This window comes from Vidua chalybeata, chromosome 3 (assembly GCF_026979565.1).
Source record: "Vidua chalybeata isolate OUT-0048 chromosome 3, bVidCha1 merged haplotype, whole genome shotgun sequence".
In the NCBI taxonomy this organism is placed as follows: Eukaryota; Metazoa; Chordata; class Aves; order Passeriformes; family Viduidae; genus Vidua; species Vidua chalybeata.
This window is the reverse complement of record NC_071532.1, coordinates 87,264,912-87,285,935: the sequence shown is the minus strand read 5'-3', so window position 1 is coordinate 87,285,935 and position 21,024 is coordinate 87,264,912. Positions and strand designations below refer to the sequence as shown.

The 21,024-nt window shown below is 36.5% G+C and overlaps 1 protein-coding gene across 1 annotated transcript in view; it reads right to left on the bottom strand.

Moving 5' to 3' along the window:
* EYS (eyes shut homolog) overlaps positions 1–21,024 on the bottom strand; it is a 723,820-nt gene that overhangs the window by 61,598 nt on the left and 641,198 nt on the right. The window lies entirely within an intron of this gene.

Genomic DNA, 21,024 nt, shown 5'->3' with positions numbered 1-21,024 from the left:
AACAACCGGTTTTCTATTATGTCTAAAAAATTGAAAGTATGTGAGAACAAAAAATGAAAGTTACTAGTTTATTTTGTAAATGGAAACATCATTTGTATATTCAAGTACTACATACAGTTTGTATGTATACAGTAGGATGCAGAAAATCCTGAAATATGAACACTTTCATATTTCATATTAACACTAGTGTTCATATTTCATGTGAACATATGAACACTAGTGATTATGCTGAACTTGAAACAGAAGAAACAGGTATATCTCTGCTATCATATGACTTATGTTCTCAGTAATAGAAAGAATATTAGAATAGGCAAGGATAAAAATAAGTTGTAACCAATCTTGAGGGTTGACAAAACTGACGTTTAGAAATGTACATATTCTGGTTGTACCAATTTTTTTTTATAGTACTCAAAAATAGCACAATGACAGATATGGTAGGAAAACCAAAGTAGATAGGAAAACAAAAGAGTGCAAGACATTCCCATCTATGACTTATTATAAATATAGTTTCACAAAAGGTCTTATTTGATTTTTCCCTTATATTATGGCTAAAAATAGATGACAGCTAAATAGGTCAATTCATGTGGTTGCTCAGTATCCATGTACATCCTCAGTATTGAACAGAAACATATCTGCCTTTTACTTGAAAAGGTCACATGTACCTGTGGGTATAAATGCAGAAGATGTGGTGCATGTTGTATCAAATCACACTCATTGTGGTTTTCCAATAATAGCATAATCATTAGGATGAGTATTGATAAAATTTCAAATACATGTGATTTCTAAAAATTCATTATCTGCTTATAATATCCATGAAATCAGGTTAAAGAAGATAATCCAGAGCTGAAAGACCTCCTGTATTTTTTAAAAGAGGGAAATAAGTAAGTCTTGTGACAGTCCTTGCTCATAGCAGTTGATTAGTGTGTTCCTAAACTGCCCACCTGCAGAGCTGGGGAGTGAGGATCTCAGCTTGAGAGTCTACCAGAATGAATCTCATGAATAATGCCTCCAGACACCTTTACAAAAGAAAATTGCTATCGGCTGCAATAATAAATTTCTGTGTGTAGCCTATTCTATTTATAGATCTGCTGCAGACAGCATGAGAGGAATCTAAATGAGCTACTGGATTGCTTTCTTTTGTGCAGTATTGAGAATCCTGCTTTCAGAGGTTTTAATATCAACATTACACAGTTCAGCTAATTAAAAAAGCATTGATAAACGGAATTATTCCTTGAAATCTACAATTGTGAGTGATGATTTTTAGTTATCAAGTGCATTCAGTTTTTTCATAGAAGAAAAGGTGGATCATCGCTGCTGACTGCCATACGACACAGACTTCAGTCTTCACCTTTCAAGAAAAAAATTTCATACATTCTTTTAATGACCGTATATGCGAACATTAGCTATTACTTTTTATAGTCTTACTTTTGCTATTGTGGAGAAGATTAAAAATAGCAGGTTTCATAGCAAATTATGAGTAGTTTATGGTTTACAAAATGAGCAATGTTATTTCATTATTGGTGCTGTAAGATTTTAATAACAAAGAAGAATGATTCCTGATAAGGCAAAGAAAACAGTTTTTGAAAAGTTCTACAAAATAATATAAAACTTGAAAGTATAGCAGCTAACCACAGAGAAAGAAAATTATCACATCCTTTTCACAAGAATTAGTATACATGAGCTGAAAAAAGTGAAAAACAAGGAAAATACTAGAATTTTGAAGCTTCAGAACAAAATACAAATTTGGAGTGTTTTGTGGAAATGTGTTATATGACCATATTAGTGTTTGAGTTCAGATCCAGAGCATGGTTTTGCAGAAAATCTCCTGGCTGTCCCCTGTTGAAATGCTTTTTTCCACATTGTGTCTCTAGAGTACATGAACTGAATTTCTTTCTGATGAATGTGCATCAGAAGATTGTCTCACACCTCAGGTTGTATGGACTCAGGATTCAGAACCAGACCAGGTCTAATATGAGTCAAAGCTTCTTGAAACATGAATAATGGGAATGTTGGGTCCTCACCACTAATTGATTTGACCTGAAAATCTATGCCTATTGAAATACATTACCTACTAATGTGGATGCAGATTTTTATAAGCCATTAAAAGAAAATCATGCAGCCATAGTATATGTTACACACAAAAAACCCCTCAGATTTTACACTAGAGAACTAACAAACTTCAGGAGTAAATAGAGGGAAAAAACCCCAAACAACCCCTAACTATTCAGAATCATATAAAGGAAGAAAGACACAAACAGTGACAGCAAAAGGGAGAAAAGACAGAAATAGTGTAGAAAAGGAGTGAAAGAGACGAGTATTTCTAGAGCACCATCACATAATATCTCCAGGATTATGATACAGGGGAAAAAAAGTATAGGGGGGAAAAAATGTAGGGAAAATGAACTATTCCCTGACATTCTTATAATCCTCTGAAATGCTAAGGGACATACTTTGTATTACCATTGCCCATGTTAAAATATTCCTTTGGTCTTTGGTTTAGATATTAGATTGGAAAGAAAGTCACCAAGAAATATTTGCATGATATGACATGGTATTGGTAATTCAGTAATACAATTTCTCTCCTTGAATCAATGTTACATCAGTGACCTGATTTAATGAAATCGAAGTTTTCTATAAGACTGACAGCTTTGGGATGCCAACCCAGATTATGGTAACTTATTTATTTTAAATATTGCACAATACAGAGGAGACTGTATTGTAATGCATTAGTGATTCAGTCACAGCTATATTTAACCAGCTGTTAAAACTCTGCTTTTGACTTAAAGAAATTCTGTTTTTGAAAGAAAAGATTATAATCTCTCTTCACAATGTGTCACAGACATCATCTGTACTCTGTTGACAGTGGTTTTTTTGCCCAAAGCAGAGTATAATTTTCTATATTCCTGTCCCTTTTCCATCTCTAAAGTGGGAGTACAATGAAAGCACATGCCTTTTGTGTAGTTTTATGGAAGAGGGCTTCCCTGAAAGGAAGCACACTCAACACCCAATTAATCATGATTTTAAGGAACCTTCCAACACAAAGCATTCTATGATTCTATAATTCCCTGGTTGTACTACATGTCACAATGGATTCAATATTTAATGACATAGGTTCTTTTAGTGTCCTCATTATATTATCTGTAAAGAAGCTCTGGAAGTTGGAGGGAACAGTTTCTTCAGTCAATAAGTAGTAGATGTACTTCAGTTTATTTTCAAGTTGTTGCTACTATGTTTTCCTTGCACTCTTTTGTTTTAAATTACTGGAAAATGAAAGGACCATCATACATTTTCAGTTTAAGCTTTAAGTTGAATTGTGTTTCATGCAAAGATTCATTAAATTGCTTTCCAGAAATCACCAGCATAATGTAAAGCAATTGCAATCTCCCTTTGAAAGCTTTGTGTGATAGACAAATCCACAAAAACTCACTGCAGCCAGAAGGATAACCTTATGTCATCAATAATCTTAAAAATATCAAAGGACAATATATAAAGGAGGTGTTTCTTCCTTGTGCACAGCAGGTGTTTTTTAGTATATAATATATCTGCCAATCTTTCCTTCTATTATACAGCTCCCAAAATCAATTCAGCTTTCATGCTGCTTTAGTACTTTTCACTGAGGTTTCCTCAATTACAGTATCTTGTCTAGCTCTGAATGCTTTTGTTATCTTTACTGTTTTGAATTATTTTTTCCTCTGTCTGGAAGCATTATTCTGCAAGTTCTGTCAGTTCACTTTAATTTGCTTTGCCTTTCACCAAAAGAATTTTTGTATTGGGTTTTTGTGATCAGGTTTTGGTAGTGGCAGGGACTTACAGGGGTGGCTTCTGTGGGAAGCTGCCAGAAGCTTCCCCCATGTCCAATAGAGCCAATGCCAGGTGGCTGTGAGATGGACCTGCCACTGGCCAAGGCCAAGTCCATCAGCAACAATTGCAATGCTTCTGGGATAATGTTGTTAAGAAGTAGAAAAAAAAGCCCTGGCAGCAGATCATGCTAGAGCAGGATCTTGGCATGGCCATGGCCCCGTGGAGAGAGGAGCCATGCTGAAACACGTTTGTTGGCAGGACTTGTGTCCCTGTGCCTTGGGACACACTCTGGAGCAGTTCTGAAGTACTGCAGCCACAGGCCTTCTCACACTGAAGAAGTTCATGAAGGACTGTTTCCTGTAGGAGAAATCCAACACTGGAGCAGGAGAAGAGTGAGGAGCCCTCCCATTGAGGAGGGAGGAGCAGCAGAGGCTTGTGTTGAAGTGACTGCAACCCACAATCCCTACACCCCTGTGTGACTGTGGGGGTGGAGGTAGAGAATTTGGGAATGAAATTGAGGCCAGAAAGAAGGAAGGGGTAAAGGGAAGGTGATTTAAGATTTGGTTTTATTTCTCTTTGCCCTACTCTGATTAGATGGGTAATAAATTATTTTTTTCTCCACGTTAAGCCTGTTTTGCCCATGGCAGCCTGACCCATGAGCCTTTCATTATATCTTCTCTCCCTTGCTCAGCTAACGAGGAAGAGCAGCTTGGGTAGGTACCTGATGCCCAGCCAGGCTCAACCCACCAAAATTTTTTAAACTGCTTTTCTTTTTATGAAGGCTCTCTTTGGTCCCAAGACCAAATCACTTGTGAATTAAGTAGGTTTATAAAATTCATAGGGAAAATTTTTTGAGATTGGTTGGGTGCACTCATGGAGGAACTATTTAGCTTAAAATTTTCTTTGGGGCAGACTAAATAGGCCCTCACTTTTAAATGATGCTTCTGAATTATTTGATTTAGATTAAAATATTGGAGTGGAAAGGTTATAATCCCACTCCAAAAGGAGAGCATGAGGGACAAAAAGGTTCAAACACCTCGCTTGCCTCATGTCAACATAGGAGAAAAAGATCATTGTGTACAAACTGATTTAACTCTAGCAGAAAATTAATTAATAGGACCCAAATAAAGCTTTATCCATCCCAGTCAGACAGCAATGAGCATCTGCTCTATCTTATCATTAAGCATATGAGTTTCCTTGAGCAAGAACACACTCTTTAAACAATACTTAAATTAGAAAATTTCCTGCAGTTTGATTTAGCTGTGATTTAGGAAGGACAGAATTTGATTTATGGAAATAATGAAGAAAGAGAAACTCTTGCTTATTGACAGATTATCTATTTCAGACTTTCAAAAATGCCATTATTTTCAGGAGTTTAGGATGGTTTTAATTTATTTTGCAATGTACTAATTGAACTTACTAACACAGTACTAACTTTTCAGGACCATGAAGCTTATTCTGGGGTCTTTTATAAGCACACTTTAGACTCAATTTCCCACTCACTTGGTCAATATGCAGGATTCCATAACCATCCCATGAAGGATACATACCCATTAAAATGTATGATGCATAAAAAGTTCTGCCTGGTAACATGTCAGTTATGACCATTCCTGACACAAGAAGATGCACAATTGTGGTATCAAACACTTTTAGAGGCACAACACCTAATGACAGATGGCTAAGGATCCCTCAGAAAAAGTACAGCAAGTAATGGCTGGTAAAAACAATCTATCTGGGCAGAAATCCATTCCCTAACCACATCTAGGAAGAGAAATAATGATCTGTCAGGCTGGATCCAGTGAATGGGCTATAATTAGCTATGATATTACTCCTTTCTTCAGTTAAATCTACATTGTGTCCTTCCTTGTGTTTATACGAGAAATAGCCAATAGATTTTGACATATGCTAAATGTATTTATAAAAATGATTTTTTTTAAAGTTGAACAGCTATGATTTTGATAATAAAAAACTTCAGACTATGTGAAACACATCAAGGGAAGCATATAAATATTTTCAGCAGCATAAGGTTGAAGGCAGATCTCCACATCTTATTGAAATCATATGCAGCCTAAATTCTGTTTGTCCTTCAAAAATCTGTCATAATTCCATATGACAGAAGATTTCCAATTGCCCTTAGCAGTCCTTAGGGCTCTAAACAGCCTTTGCTTCAATATCTCTACTATTTGCTGTAGGACTTGGGAATACCATACCCAAAGCAGTGATATTGAACATTAACTTGCACCATACTGCTTGTTGCACTGCTTTCATTAAACTTGCATTGTATACTATTACTAATTTCTATTAGAAATTTAAAACAATCTTTAAGCACAAAACCATTAATTACTTCAATTTTAGATGAATTTATAGGTTGCAGAACTACATGACAGTATTTTCCAAGATTTCAGCCTCATTGCAGAGCAGCTGCAGTTTGCTAGAGTAATTATGAGGAGACAGATAACAAAATTGCAGGGAAAAATCTTTAATAGCTTGTAAAATAGCAGCATTTACTCTAAATACACAACATAATAACTTTGAACTATAACGGCTATATTCTAAATCCAGAACTGTCTACCTTGGACAGAGGAAAAAATATAGTGCAAATCTAGGTGGTCATTATACTTTTCTCTCTTTATCAGTTTCTTACTAATTTATTTTCCTGTTTCTAAAAGAGGTTTTTTATTTATGTATTTATTATTTGGAACTTCAATAGATGCAAATTATTGTAGCAGTCTGTGGCTACAGTGACGATTGTGATCCAGGGAGGCCACCACCAGCAGCAGGGAAAACAGATGGGACAAGTCTCTGTTGTTTAGCAGGGGAGTTCATTTTATTCCCCCCCATCCTGCCCCGTGCCAGGGGGAGCAGGGGGCAGAAGCCTGGGAGCCTGAGCAAAGCTCAGAGAGCCCAGAGCCGAGATCCAAGAGAGAGCAGACCCAGGGCTGTGGGGTTTTACCAGGTGTCCCATGGGAGGAGTCTCAAAATCAGATTACAGCCTCTTCAGAATGGGAAGGCTCCACAAACTATTCCATTCTGAATTCAACTTACAGAAAGAAGCGTCCATAACCAATTCTTGATGATGTTGTCACTAGTTCAACCAATTTCTCTAATAATCAGTGACTCAGCACCTCTTTCATGTCTGTTTAGCACCTGTTACCATTTCTGTTTTAAAAACATTCTGAATCACAAGGGCTAGATCATCAGTTCTTTTAAGCCTGGTCTATGTACAAAGCTGGAAGACACAAATCTCTTAAGAGCTCACATAAAAGGGTAAGTTAAGCTTTGAATTTGCAGGGCATCATCAACCTTCCTATGGTGATTTTCCCTGTTCAACTAATTTCTTATACCTCCTGGCAATTCAAATGTAGAGCCTTCTTTTCAATCCTAGGTACCTAGATTTCTGTTTCTAGCTCAGCAAAATGGAAATAAATTTTCCATATGCACATAACATAGTGTATTATTTTCAGATAAGAATTTATGTTTATAAATATATAAAATGTATTCTAAGCTATGAATGAAAATAGCAATTACTATATGCTCTATGAAAAGTTGACAACATTGCAAGTGACCAGGTAAACCACAGCTGCTTTGAACTGACAAAACCCTTACCATTCACTTTGGATATTCCTTTTTCTAGCTCTCCTAAAAACATCGTAAATGAGAAATTCTGAAGGAATGAACGTCATGGAGGAAAACCTGAATAGAATTGTTCTTTGATGGTTCATCTTTCCACATTAAATCTTCAACTTTCTTTTTCTCAGTGGTTGCCAAAAGAACATTTGTATGTGGCTTGTTCATTTCTTATTGAAAACACAAAACTGAGTGCACAGGCATGTGCTCTGCTTTTTCTCTGAACAGCTGACAGAGCCACGAGGTGGATCAAGAGCCACAACTTAGAAAGAGCAAGTCCCCATGGATAGTGCTTTTCCATGGAAGGGAATGACTATGAGTCATACTCTTACAACAATATTTTAGCCTTAATGAGAAAGTTGCATCACTCCACTTTGCCTGTAAATCTTGTACATGGTTTCTAATATTTAAATTCTATCAGTTGTCTATTCATAAGCTTTGGGAGCTTTTTTTTCTGTCCTGATTCTTTAAGTTAAGGAAGAAGATAATATTCCTTCACAAAAATCATGCTTCAAACCAGTAGGCATTTGCAGACTAGCATCTGTGTTTGCCCAGTGGCCAGTGAAATGTAAACCCTTGTTTCTTCTGACTATGCATCACCGAACATTTGATTCTATAATGACGTATACTAACGTATATTAAAAATTGTGCTTGTACCATGTCATGGTAGTTAACATATTAGAAATGCATCACTGATCTAATTAGTAAAAACAGAACTGCAGAACCCTGCCTGGACTTTTACACATTTTTTAAAAGAGTATTTGAGCTATAACTAAAAATCGTTTGTCAACAGAAAATATTTTTTCAACCTTCAATGAAATTGATTACTATCTATAGAGCATACCATACCACAGCCTCTAAGACATGAAATCCTAGGAATGCTGTAGGCTGAGTTAATTAATTTCTATTTCTATTATCTAGACCATATTATATTATATTATATTATATTATATTATATTAATTATATTAATTATATTATATTATATTATATTATATTATATTATATTAATTATAATATAATGAAGCTTGAGGTGATATATGAATGACACAAGCAATTGCATTTGCTATATATTCTACAGATTTATTGCTTACAAAAGGTGGTAGATTAGCCAAAATTCCTTGGATGGTGCAAACTAGATAATGTAAACTTCCTTACCAATGACCAAGGTGATTTTTTTCCCTCAGAAGGTAATTCACATCTCTGTGCCTTTTCAATCTGTAGTTTCTTTGGCTGTCCAGGGCTTTAACTCTAACACAGATAAGTCCTAGAGTTTTAAATTAGACTCTGGAAATTTCCAAAATAGCTTTTTACAGCCTTCAGACTAGCACATCATGAGTCACATGATGTGGCTGAAATTGGTAGGTCATATTTGAAGAACACTGGTTTTCAGGATTCACCTCACATATACTGGTACATAAAGTCTAAAGGTAAATCTTATCTCAGCCCAATAGTGGTGTTTCATCACTGCAGATGTATCTAATTACATGGAATGTGTGATGATGAAATCCAGAGAAGAAAAAAAAAAAAATCTAAGCACCCTAGACCTTTGTTTCTTAGAACAAGACTAGTAAAAATTGGCCTGCAACCAGTGCATCGGGCACTGCAACCTGTGCTGAAGGCAGTATAAAGACTTCCCACAAAAACAAAATAGCATTTTTCTTTAGTTCCAAAAAAAACCCATCTCTTAAAGCTTCTGAGTGTCTATACCCTGTCTGTCTCGCTTATCTCATTGAGATTCACTTTCTTCCCTGTATAGTTCAGATATTTTCTTCTGCTGTCAGGAATAAAAGAGGAAAAGAAAACCTCAACACTGTTTTCTTGTTCATGCTTTCTCTGGAGTACCACCAGCTCTCAAAAGGAGCAAGAATTTCCTGCACCGTAGGATTTTTGTTTATACTTTAACTGAAGCAAGTATAAGAGGTTAAGGACAACTTCATAAATTCCATTTGTCCATGGCTCTAACCAGATTTCTACAATTAATTCAATCTAAGCTATTTCTTAAAATAACACCAAAGGTAGGTCACAAAATCTGAAAATAAAAAGCAACTAGCAAAGTAAGTGTTTAGGAAGGACCAAACCTTGACCCCTCTGTCACAGTTTTCTCCTACTAAAATGAAAGGTAATGTACAGGAGAGTGCACAAAGCTTTTACAAATAGTAATTGCTGAAGCTTACACAACTAATTGAAGATGAGAAGCACAAAAGAAGTACTAGAACTACAAAATATTGTCTGAAGTGAAAAGTTATCAATTACCATCTGCTTTCAATTTTGTTACAATATGCTCTTTATCAATAGCTTGGGTTGTTCCATCTTGTAGGTTGACCTTTTACTTTGATTGCTGCCTCAGCTCTGAATTTCACACATTCCTGGATGATGGCTATGACTTATGAAGGATATAAAATGCCCTAAAAACTGTAAAATCAAATACTATTAAGCTGAGTGTTGGCATTTTTCAAATGTGCAAGAACTGTAACTGTTATAGTTGTCCCATTGCTGAGAATTAGCACAGTTGGTGACACACCCAAAGAAACTGATCCAAAGTGCAACAAAAAAGGTCTGATTTGCAGCTGATCTTTATAAATGGTACAAAAGGTCATTTGTGTACCATTTTCTGAAACAGACCTATCTTTAAGTGCTATGAGACTAGTCTCTCTCTAGCTTGTACTCAAGAGGTCAGATGAGTCAGGTCATCTGACTTATTTGCAGAAAAAGATTTTATGATAATTTTCAAGATAATGATAAAAATCATTATCTTGAAAAAGTAAATTACAGGAGAATATACAATAGAGGGAAACAGTTGCATCATGACATCATTAGCAGTACTGTTATTCACTTCCAGATTCCCTTCAGAGAAACAATTCAATTTCTCTTGATATCATGATACTGACCCATTTCTTTACATGTATGTAGAAGAATAACAGAAAGTTCTGTCAGTCTGAATCTATTGCCTATCTAACCTTGCAAATTTTTGGGGAATGGAAATAAGCAGTTCTTTTAAATAATACACTTGAACTTGTGAAATGAATAACTAAAATAACCTAAATTAAGATTAGAAAAGCATATGTAATGATCTGCATTTAATAATAGAGAATTTTAGAGTACTTTTGTCAATAAAGCAGACAAAACATTTCATGTTATTTCCTGGATATAGAGTGTCAATAACTAAGATTTAGCAAGGCAGTGCCTGTGACAATATTAACTTTTAAAGGTAAATGAGTTTCTGTTACACCTTCTGAACACTTCTTATTTTCCAGTGTGCATCAGTATGATGTCTGTCCATGTAAAATGAAAGTACTGGAGCAATTGCTAGTAACAATATGATATTACACTGTCTCATTCTAATGTGTGTATATTTTACGGATACTGCTCTCCACTGCTGGGTGGAGTGAGTGGTGCTTCAGCTTCTAATATATGCTGTACTCTTCTGACAAAAACACTTCTGATTCAGTAGCAAGGATGGTGATTTGAAAAGTGTATCCATAGCCATAAAATTTCAATGTGTCTGTGTGTACATGGCGAAATGAAGAGGTCATAGAAGTGGAATTAAGCATATTTGACTATTCTCATTAGCACTGCTATCACCTGCAATGAACACATGATGGGATGTTTCATTCTGGCTGCTAAGTCTTCACAGAAAATAGTGCTTTTTTCAGTTTATTAGCATGTATAGTTATTACTACTCATTCTATCTTCATGAAAACGACCATAGCTGTGCCTTTTCTGCAACCATTATCTCTTTATTTTGCTTTATAGGGATGTCCTCTATGTATCCATAGAAACAAGTGCAGAATGAACTGTGATGTCTTGTGGTCACGCTTGTTTTGAAGTTACCACATAAAGGAAGTAAGAATGCCCTATTAAAAAAAAAAATAAAAGAAAAGAAAGGATAAAAAAAAAGAAGACAGAGCTCTAATGCAGCAAGAGGAAAGAATACATTTTAACCCTTCCTGCTTACTTCCTTTAGTCAATTTCTAAAAAAATATGTTACAAAGCCATATTGGCTGCAATATTAATGAAGGAATTTCTTCCTTCCATTCCTTCCTATTCATTGATATCAATGCTCCTATAAGTGAAATGCACATTAGAGCTAGTAAAGACAACTAACACCTCAGTTAGGCTGTGAAAGAAACAATCTGCTTGTGGTTGCAGAATGATTTAGTAATTAGAGTAGGTGCTTAGAGTTTTCCCAGGCTTTCAGGTTCACTTGACCAAATTATGAGAGTACTACTGAAAACAGGTGATCTTGAAAATCACAGCTTTTCACACACTGTAACACAAGTAAACCTAATTAAAATCAGAAATTTAATTTAAATTCTCAGTTGAGAGAATGTGAACTGGAATTCCATTCTCTACTTCTGGACTGCTTTACTTTAGTATTAAGGATTTATTGGCAAAAAGTAAACCTGGAGTACCAGCTAAACCTCAGATCTCCCAGTTTCTACTATATGCCTCTTCAAAGGTAGGGGCAGATTATACCAATTATTCTGGTTATACTGATTATTCCTGGTTCAGAACAACAGACTCTTTCATGCTTCCACTGCTGGCTTCAACATACTTAATTTCTAAAGACAAGGTGAAAAATGCTCCCAGAAAGCTTCCAAGACATTTGGGTACTTAAAGGCTAACCTAAACCAGGGTCTGGAGTCCAAAAGTTAATTCAGACTTGTACCATAAATTTCCCTAGAATCCTGAAAACTTGATAGAATTTCAGGTTATGTAGCATTCTTATTTTACAAGTGTAAAATTTAAAAATACAAGTGTCATCTGTGCTATCCAAATGAATTACACAACTCAAAAATGAAAATATTTTCTTTGTTAACTGATTCCATTTTCTGATGTGCAGGGGTTTTCTACAGCCTTTTTAAGACATTCAGAACTGGAAGGTAGTTCCCTGGAGTCAAGGTCCTACCACATCTGAATAACTTTCACATCAAAGAATGTTTGTCTTGAAACTCCCACATGTAACTGAGCTTCCAACATAACATTGCTTAACGTTGAAGGGTCAGACCATGGTGTGAATGCTCAGCTTGTCTGAACCAGTTGACTGGTTTAATGAAGATCATTATCTTAGCACATGCTTTAATGCAGACAATGATATGATCTCTATGAAACCACTTAGGAACTACAGAAGCTGGTAAAAGAGCTGAATTTTTTGATGCATGTGCTTCTTCTCTTTGCAAAAAAAAAAAAAAAAGTTCTTGCTTTACTCAAGGTCATCTAATGCTGAAAAGTTAATATTAAAAAATATATTGTTGAGTGATGAATCAGGATGTGATATAAATCAAATTACTCCAAAATCAAAATAAGAAATATTAGATTTGTCTACAGAGTTGATAATTACATTTTTTTTGTGTATTGGATATTGAAGAAAAGGGTGCTAGAAGATGGGAAATTCTACTGATGCACAGCTACCATTGAACTGTATACTGTGACATATATAGCTTCTGTACTAAACTGATGGGCATTCAGTGGTAGAAAAACAGTAAATGAAATAATGTCATCAAAACCAAATATAGTTTTTAATTTGCTTTCTTTTAAAATGTTTAAAATTAAATGTGTAAAATCCTAACTTTGTTAACATTCACTTAGAACATTTTATATGTGATCAATGTAGTAGTGGAATATCATAACCACTGATATAAATAGGCCAATTTGACATTGTATCATCTGTGAGATAAGGTCTTTAAGAGATCTTTGACTAGAACTGACATAAACCATAGTTGATTATAAACATTAAAAAGTGTTTATTATTTTCTGCTGAACTATTTCAAACATAAGATCAACACTGGAGTTAACTAGTATTTTCTATGATATGATGAGCAAATTCCTTTAAAATCTCTCTTTCCTATTGTACCTTCACTATGATTCCTTTTTAAAGGTGTTAAAGAGATGAGTAACTGAACCATTTTAAATATGTTAATATTCATCACATTTTCATTTTTTAAGCTGAAGTAAAAATTATCTCACTGTGATGTTTTTGGGATGGGGATCTCTAGCAGAGGTTTCTGCTAATGCAGCTGAACAGAGAATATTTCCACTGGGATTGAATCTAAATGATAATTGTGGAGAAAGCAGAGTAAGAACAGTTTGTGTTGCAGTTGTTGGCTTGAGTCCTCCAAGATTTTACAGTGCACAAAATAATTTCTGGCAGAAATTCCTGTAACTCATATGGCTACCCTTAAGAAGTGTATTTGCTGTGGTAATATAATTCTATGTCTTCTAGTATTATCTAAAGCAGTGTTTGTGCCAAGGTATCATTTGTGTGCCTCCTGTGTTCCAGCACTTTCTGTTAGACTGGAAATTGCAATACTGGAGGAATGGAGTGATTCATTGCTGTGTGTTTCTATGGTAAGATTTTCTGCTGCTGTAATTGTTCAGCTCCACAGGTGGTAGCTATGGCAGCATCACTTGTGCAGAGAGAAAACCATGCAGCTTCAGATGTTTTAAGGAAGGTTAAGGTTTTAATTTTTAAAAGCAGTACTATATTAGCAGTACCATAGGTAGCACACTACCTATATATGGCATTAATTACACTGTTATTGTTAAAGACTAGCTCATGCATAGTGGAATTACCTGTAATAAATGCTAAAACCAGAAAAAATAGATATGGAGTGATTTTAGTAAACAAAGAATACTTGAAGCTGTACAAATAGAAGTTATAAGTGAAAAATACATAAAAATGGTTGACATGGATTTAAAAAGTATATAATGCATGCAACAGCAAAAAAGATATTGGTATATTTGTCCACTTTATCTAAGGGTCATCTTTATCTCCAAAGTAGTGCAGTTATGCCCCAAACAGACAAGCTAATCCATTTAACACAGGACTCCATAAATCTCAAATTTTAGGGAAGACAAGATAACCAGATTTTTTGAAGCTCTTTTAGCACTCTATTTGTTATTTATCAAATATTTTTTTGTATACATAGCTATGCCAGTGTGGTTCAGTAAGATGCAAAGAGCACTAGAACCATGAATTCATCTATGAATCATGAGCATAAGTCACACAGGATCATGGCAGGTACATTAATCACTCCTTCCTCCTACGTCACCACCCGCCAGGTGATGGCCACTAATGTGCACTCTCATTCTTAAGCAGTTGCAGGCAGTGCCTGAAATAGTATTATGTCCTATTTTATGAAGGTTAAGTATCCTGGAGGAAAGGCATCATCCTCTTACTACCCAAGCTATTAACAACCTTCATCCCTCATTCATCATAATTTCAACGAAAACTTTGCTCTGCAGTCACCGTGCACTCCTGCCTGCCAGGAAATGCAGCCTTGTCTGAAGACAAGAGTGTAACCTCAGCACATTCCTACCACCTGTCATAGTGCAACAGCAGAGCTTTGTGAATGCATGCCAGAGACCCTGTGAGAAATCCCCTAAACACAATTTATTGCAGCCAATCTGACGACAAGAAAAAAAATTCCCTTCCCATTGTCCCAGAAGAAATTAACTCAATGTTCACAAAGGCTCTCAGGATGCACAGCTGTGCTCTGACCTGTCAATGAAAACCAGAGATCTCCCAGCATGAGTTGTGGCTGATGAGACAGTACCACACATGCTTTGCTTTATGAGATATGAAAAAGAACTGGTGATCTATCTGAGTCATTTTTGACATGTCTTACCAGAGAAACTCACCAGAGAAACTCAGAACCCTTCCTTCAGGCAGGCAAAGCTATATTCCCTTTTAGCTTACATGACATGAATTCCTGAAATGGAATATTTTTGCTTCAAAGAAACTGACCTGTGGCCAAGCGCAGTGACACCAGGCTATGTCTTCTCCCCTGAAACAGTACAGGGTAACAGAAGTGCATACCATTTTTCTCTTTTACTACACTGGTAATGTTTCTGATTTTGCACTATTATGAGCAGCTAAGATAAAAGAGGTGGAAAGAGGTGTAACAGATCAGAGCATCAAGCTCTCAACATTTATTCCAGCAAGCTGTATTGGAAAGAGTTGATTTTCTGCAAAGCAGAAGGTGTGGTGCTGTATTGTGGACTTGAAACTAAAACACTGTTAAGGTGTCAATGTTCATCTACTGCAAGCAGTGCTTGCACAGCATAAGGTTTTATGTTTTCTCCCTCTGAGCAGGCTGGGAGTGGGCAAGAAGTTGGGAAGGGACTCAGTCAGGACAACTAACCTGAACTGGTTCCATAGTCTAAGGGACTGTGCTCATCATGAAACCTGGGAGCTCATCTTTCCAAAGTAGCTGATGGTTGGAGACTGGCTGGGCATTGGTCTACTGGGGGTAAATGATTGCTTCTGCATAATTTGTTTTTTTCCTTTGTTTCTCTTCATTTATCAAACTGTCTCTATTTCAACACTCCAGTTTTTTTGATTTTTTCTTTCTTTGATTTTGTCTTTCCATTTACCTCCCATCCTTCCGGAGGTGAATAATTCAGCTGGGGGTTACCTGCTGGCCAGGGTGGACCCACCCCACTGAGTAAGTGACAAATTCCAAATGTGTCTGTGAGCTGCTGTGTCAGGAACTGCAATACAGGCACTCTACAGAAGTTTGCATTTGGCTAGCTACTCAAGGACAAATGATCTGGTCCAAAGACTGGAAAATCTGGACTTTGCAAGGGACATTAAGTTCTGGCAATTTTTTGTGTTTTGATAACAAAAGACATTTGTCAGAGTGAGTTCACTAGCAGGTCAAGATTTGTGTGACAACCAGGATGCAACACATTTAATCAAGAAATAGAGGGTAGAAATTCTACATATCTCTAAAGGCTTTCATACTCTGAATGTGTTCCTGCTGATCCACGCAGACTCCTTGCCCAGGTTCTGTGATGGCCAATGCAGAAAACACACTTCCCTGGAATCTGTACAAATCCCTGCAGCATTCCCACAGAGCTGTGTATATGTCTTGTGAATAAGGGAGTGCAACTGAGGGGGTCTGAGCAGTCCCCCTGAGCTGGAAATCTGTTTTTCCTGGTGTAGTCTTGAAATTGAGGAACAAAAAGGACCACAAAGGAGGCAGGCTGCATGCTATCAAGGGATACCATCCTGTCTCTGACATCTCATAAGAAAGGATAGTTTTAATGCAGCATTAAGTGACATTCATCATGCCATGACCTGCAGCAAACGACATCTTGAGACAGATGTGTTTCACAGTCCTTAACAGATACTTTTTCCTATGTAAACATGTCTGATCACTTTATAAACCTATGTCAACATCTACATTGTGCTGCATTATTCCACTACCTGTGTATGAAATATTTTTTATCATCTACCTCTGGTCTCTTAGAATTTTTATCTCCTTTTTTTTACATGATGTACGCAAGTCTTTCCATTAGAAGGCAAATAATTAATGTCTGTTTGTTTTCTTATGGCTCTCCTAGATATGTCACTCTTCAAACATCCCTTTTCCACACCAGGAAACTTCAAAGTAATCTGGAAAAATTCCATTTCTTCCATCATCCTTTTCTCTTCCTTCAACCTCATCACTAGTCTTTTTGAGAATAAAATGAAAAAATTAATGAGAAGTAATGGAGCCTTATCAATTAATATTTATGCATCATGACATTTTCCCCCTTATCTTCTAAGGATTTACCCTTTACTTTCATAATTGTCACTGAGCACAGAGCTGGTGCATTTCTTTGATTACTCAGAAATTATTTCAGAGAATATTAGAACCTATAAAGTTTCAGAACCTTTCCTGAAGGGTAGCTGGTGGTTGAAAGCCCACCCTTCCATCTGGAGAATTAAGATCTTCCCCTCTTTTAATGTGTTTTACTTCTCAGTATGATTTACTTTTTAATAATTTTCAATGTGCATTTATTTATCATATTTATTATCCCCAACCTGGAACCTAGACTAGATCAACCTCTTGGTGCTGCGGGATTCTGCAAGAATCTTTGAATTGGTGAAACTTTTTGGCAATGGTACCTACAGGCAGCAGTTTTTATTCCAGTCAGAGAAGAGGAGGAAATGAGGACATGTGAGGGAAAACAACATGGCGGCACCAAGGTCAGTGGAAAAAGAAGAGAAGGAGATGCTCCAAGAGTGAGCTGAGATTCCTCTGCGAGCCATGGTGAGGACCATGGTGAAACAAACTGTCGCCCTGTAATCCACAAATTCCATGGGGCATGCAGAGATCCACTCACAGTCTATGGGAAAAGTGCTCATGCCAAAGTGGGTGGATGCCAAGGAAAGCTGTGATCCAGTGAGAAACCAGAACAGACAGAGAAGGCCCCTACTTCCAAAGACAGAGAAAAGGAGCCCTTACTTCCAAACTAGAGCAGCCTGTCCTTAAAACACTGGACCCTTTGGAAAAGTGACCCACACCACAGCAATTTTGAGAAGATTCTTTGACCATGGGAGGGACCCCATAGCACAGCAGAGGAAAACTTCTGTCCCTGAGGGAAGAGACGAAGATCTCGAGTAACAGACTGACTAAAAACCCCACACCCTGTCTCCCTGTGCTGTTGGTGGGAAGGAGGGAGGGGCTAGGGGGAAAAAAAGTGTTTTACAGGCTTATTTTACTTCTCATTATTTTTCTCAGACTATGTTAATAATAAATTTAATTTATACCTGTACATTTGAACCTATTTTGGCCTTAGAATGTTTTTCTCCCTATTTTTATCTCAACTCATGAGCCCTTCATTAATTTTTCCCCTCTTCTCTGTCCAACTATAGCAGAAGAGGTTGAGCAAACAACTTTCACGAGTGACTGGCGTTTGGCCAGTGTCAAACTACAGCCATGGGTCAGCCTTTAGAGGCAAAGGATTGGATAATATCAGAAAAATGTTACAGTGGACCTTGAGCAGGGCCAAGAACCAATGTGCAGCAGAAAATATTGTATGGATGGCCTACTTACCATGAACTTAAAGAAAGATAGCAAACCTCTGTATCTAGTGAACCATTTCCTAATTCTTTGGCATAAGTGGAATAAGGGTGGGTTTGTTTTTTTTTTTAATACTTCAAATTCTCGAATGTGAAGGAGAACAAGTAAGCAATATTAATGCACCAGACACATGATTATGCTGGGTTAAATGATGTCTCTGTTATAGTGTAGTTGCAATGTTGTAAAGTCTTAAGGAGTACAGTTGCCTGTCTCAAACACTGTTAAGACCCCAGAAGTACTTTGCCATGAGATAAATGCAGAATGGAGCAACAGCATAGTGCTAACTTCAGGTGTGGCAGAAGCAAGGTCTGGTTAGCACATCCAGACAAAAAATCCCACTATGGCCAACTGTGCAACTTCTTGTAGGCCTATCACCAGTCAAAGAAAGATGACCCCAAGATGACAGATGGCACCTGTGACCATCAGTGACCACCAAACCCCCCTTGAATAGGCCTCTCTGGATACCTGGAACTTGAACTGTAAGTTAAAACACCACAATGGGATCTTGAGATAAGATAACGGTACTATTGTCTGGGTACTATATCAGACCTATGGAGACGTTAACAAGGTTGGGGGAGAAGAATTTATCACTGATAATGGACACAAAGAATGCAGACTATAGAGGGTACAAGGAAAGTCAGCTCAGGAACTGTGCTGAATCATCTCTGATTGGTTACAAGGTAATTCCAGGGAGGGGAGATCATGACCACCAACTCATGGGCCAGTGATCCAGTAATGAATTAAGTTAAGGAAAGGCCACTTTCTGTATAGTAAAAGCAGTGAAAATTAAGTCTTGCTTATTATGTCATACCCTTCCTGTTTTACAAAGCTGCAAAGTATAATGTAAGATGCTTTGAAGTAAATAGCGAATAAAATAATATTAGGTCTGTTTCTGATTGTGTTATCATTCTAGGCAGATTAAAGCAATTTATCTCTAAGAGCTGTTGTGCAGAGATGATGAAGTTACAAACATAGTCTAATTGTAAAGGGCCATTGGCCATTTCTGGAATATTAAGGAAGACATTATTATCAGTTAATCTTGAAAATCATGATAAGAAAACATGACATTCACCTGGAATTTTGTATATGTACATTTCCATCTATCATGCCATTTTTTTTCTAGAAATCAGCTAATAGAGCTGCCAAGGCAGACAAAATTGCTAACATCTTACACAGAATTTTTGCTGTCTACTCTCAACGTGTCAGTAGCAATACATTCAGTGTTAAAAATTTTCTACAGGCAGAAGAGTCTCTTTTTCTGATGACTGTGATATGTGTCATTTCTTATGGTGGGAAGTTGCCAATGAAAATTGCTTTTTAAAACCGGTAAGAAAGCAAAGAATGAAGCTATCAAAAACTGGATGACTGCTGGTCATCTGCCTTTTGAATAAATGCTTCTGAGGCTCATTAATGTTCACTTTCTGATAAGTCCTGCTGTATTGATGCTGAAGATGAAATAGGATTAGAATGTGCTACAAGCTGTATGGAAAAAAATACTTGCTCTTGCCCAGATTTTCAGACCTTGGGCAAATCTCTTAGATGTTTTCACAAAAGAGAATACTTAAGACAGCAATAGCTTCACTACAACATGCCACCTGCAGAGCAACCTGATGAGATCCCTCTGCTATCGCTGCCAACTTGAGTTAAGAAAACACCATATGATTTTTTTTTGTAGTAAAGGAATTCAAGTTAAAGGCTAAAGACAACTTTGAATCTGAATAAACTTTCACCTAAGGGAAGACAGGGTTTTTCTCAATGTTAAGGCTCTTAAGCTGTGAAAACAGTATAATTTTGTTTTTCTGGGTGCATTAAGAAGATCAGCATGAAGCACTGTGGAACTATGATCCAGATAAGTCTTTACTGAATATTTAAAACAAATTCTATTTTAACAACTTTTGTTGTTTGCTCACAGACCACCCAACACTAGTGATTCAGTGGAATGAACAAATATTTCTTCTTTAATTTAGCAACATTTACTTCTTAGCCTTAGTTTCAGAATCTTAGTGCAGTGGCTGGAGAGAAACACTATTTTATTGTCTTTCAACAGGGAAAGATTTCTGTTTGAGATGAAAAGCTGAAAATTGCTGAATGAAAAATTACCCTTTTTATTCTGAATTAAGAAAATTACTATGATTACTTTTGCATTATGTTTGAAGCCGGGCTCATAAATGCAACCTTGCAGAAGCAAAACCAGTAATATTGTAGTACGCCTAAAGTTTTGTAAAGGAAACTTATTAAAAGTATTTTCATGCAAATAGATGTGTGACTTCCTTTCATTAGCTTGCTGAAAATCACCTTAATGCCAGCCAAACTAGCCAGTGGTGTGATAATGGCTTCAGAATATTCTCTACAAGGTTGTCTGAGTTCTAAGTATGTTCCCACATTTCCACAAAACTTTTCCTTAAAAAAGAATTCCTATATTTGAAGTTCATGTACAAGCTTTTCTAGCTTTGATGTGTCTACTTGTTTTGCCACATTAAACTATTGTTTCAGAAGAAACATATTTTTTTCCCTAAAGGAATAGGAACTAGAGTTATTATGAGAAATCTTTTCTAAAATTTGTCTTACATAGAAAAAGATAGTCCTCCTTACAAAAAATCAAATGCAACTCCCCAATACTCTGAGACTTTTAACTTCAAGCCACTGCTGATATCTAGGTCAGATCAGAAAGGACAAAAAGGACAATAAGTATTCGACAGGTATCACTATTACAATCAGACATGCAAGCTTATTAAAAACCCA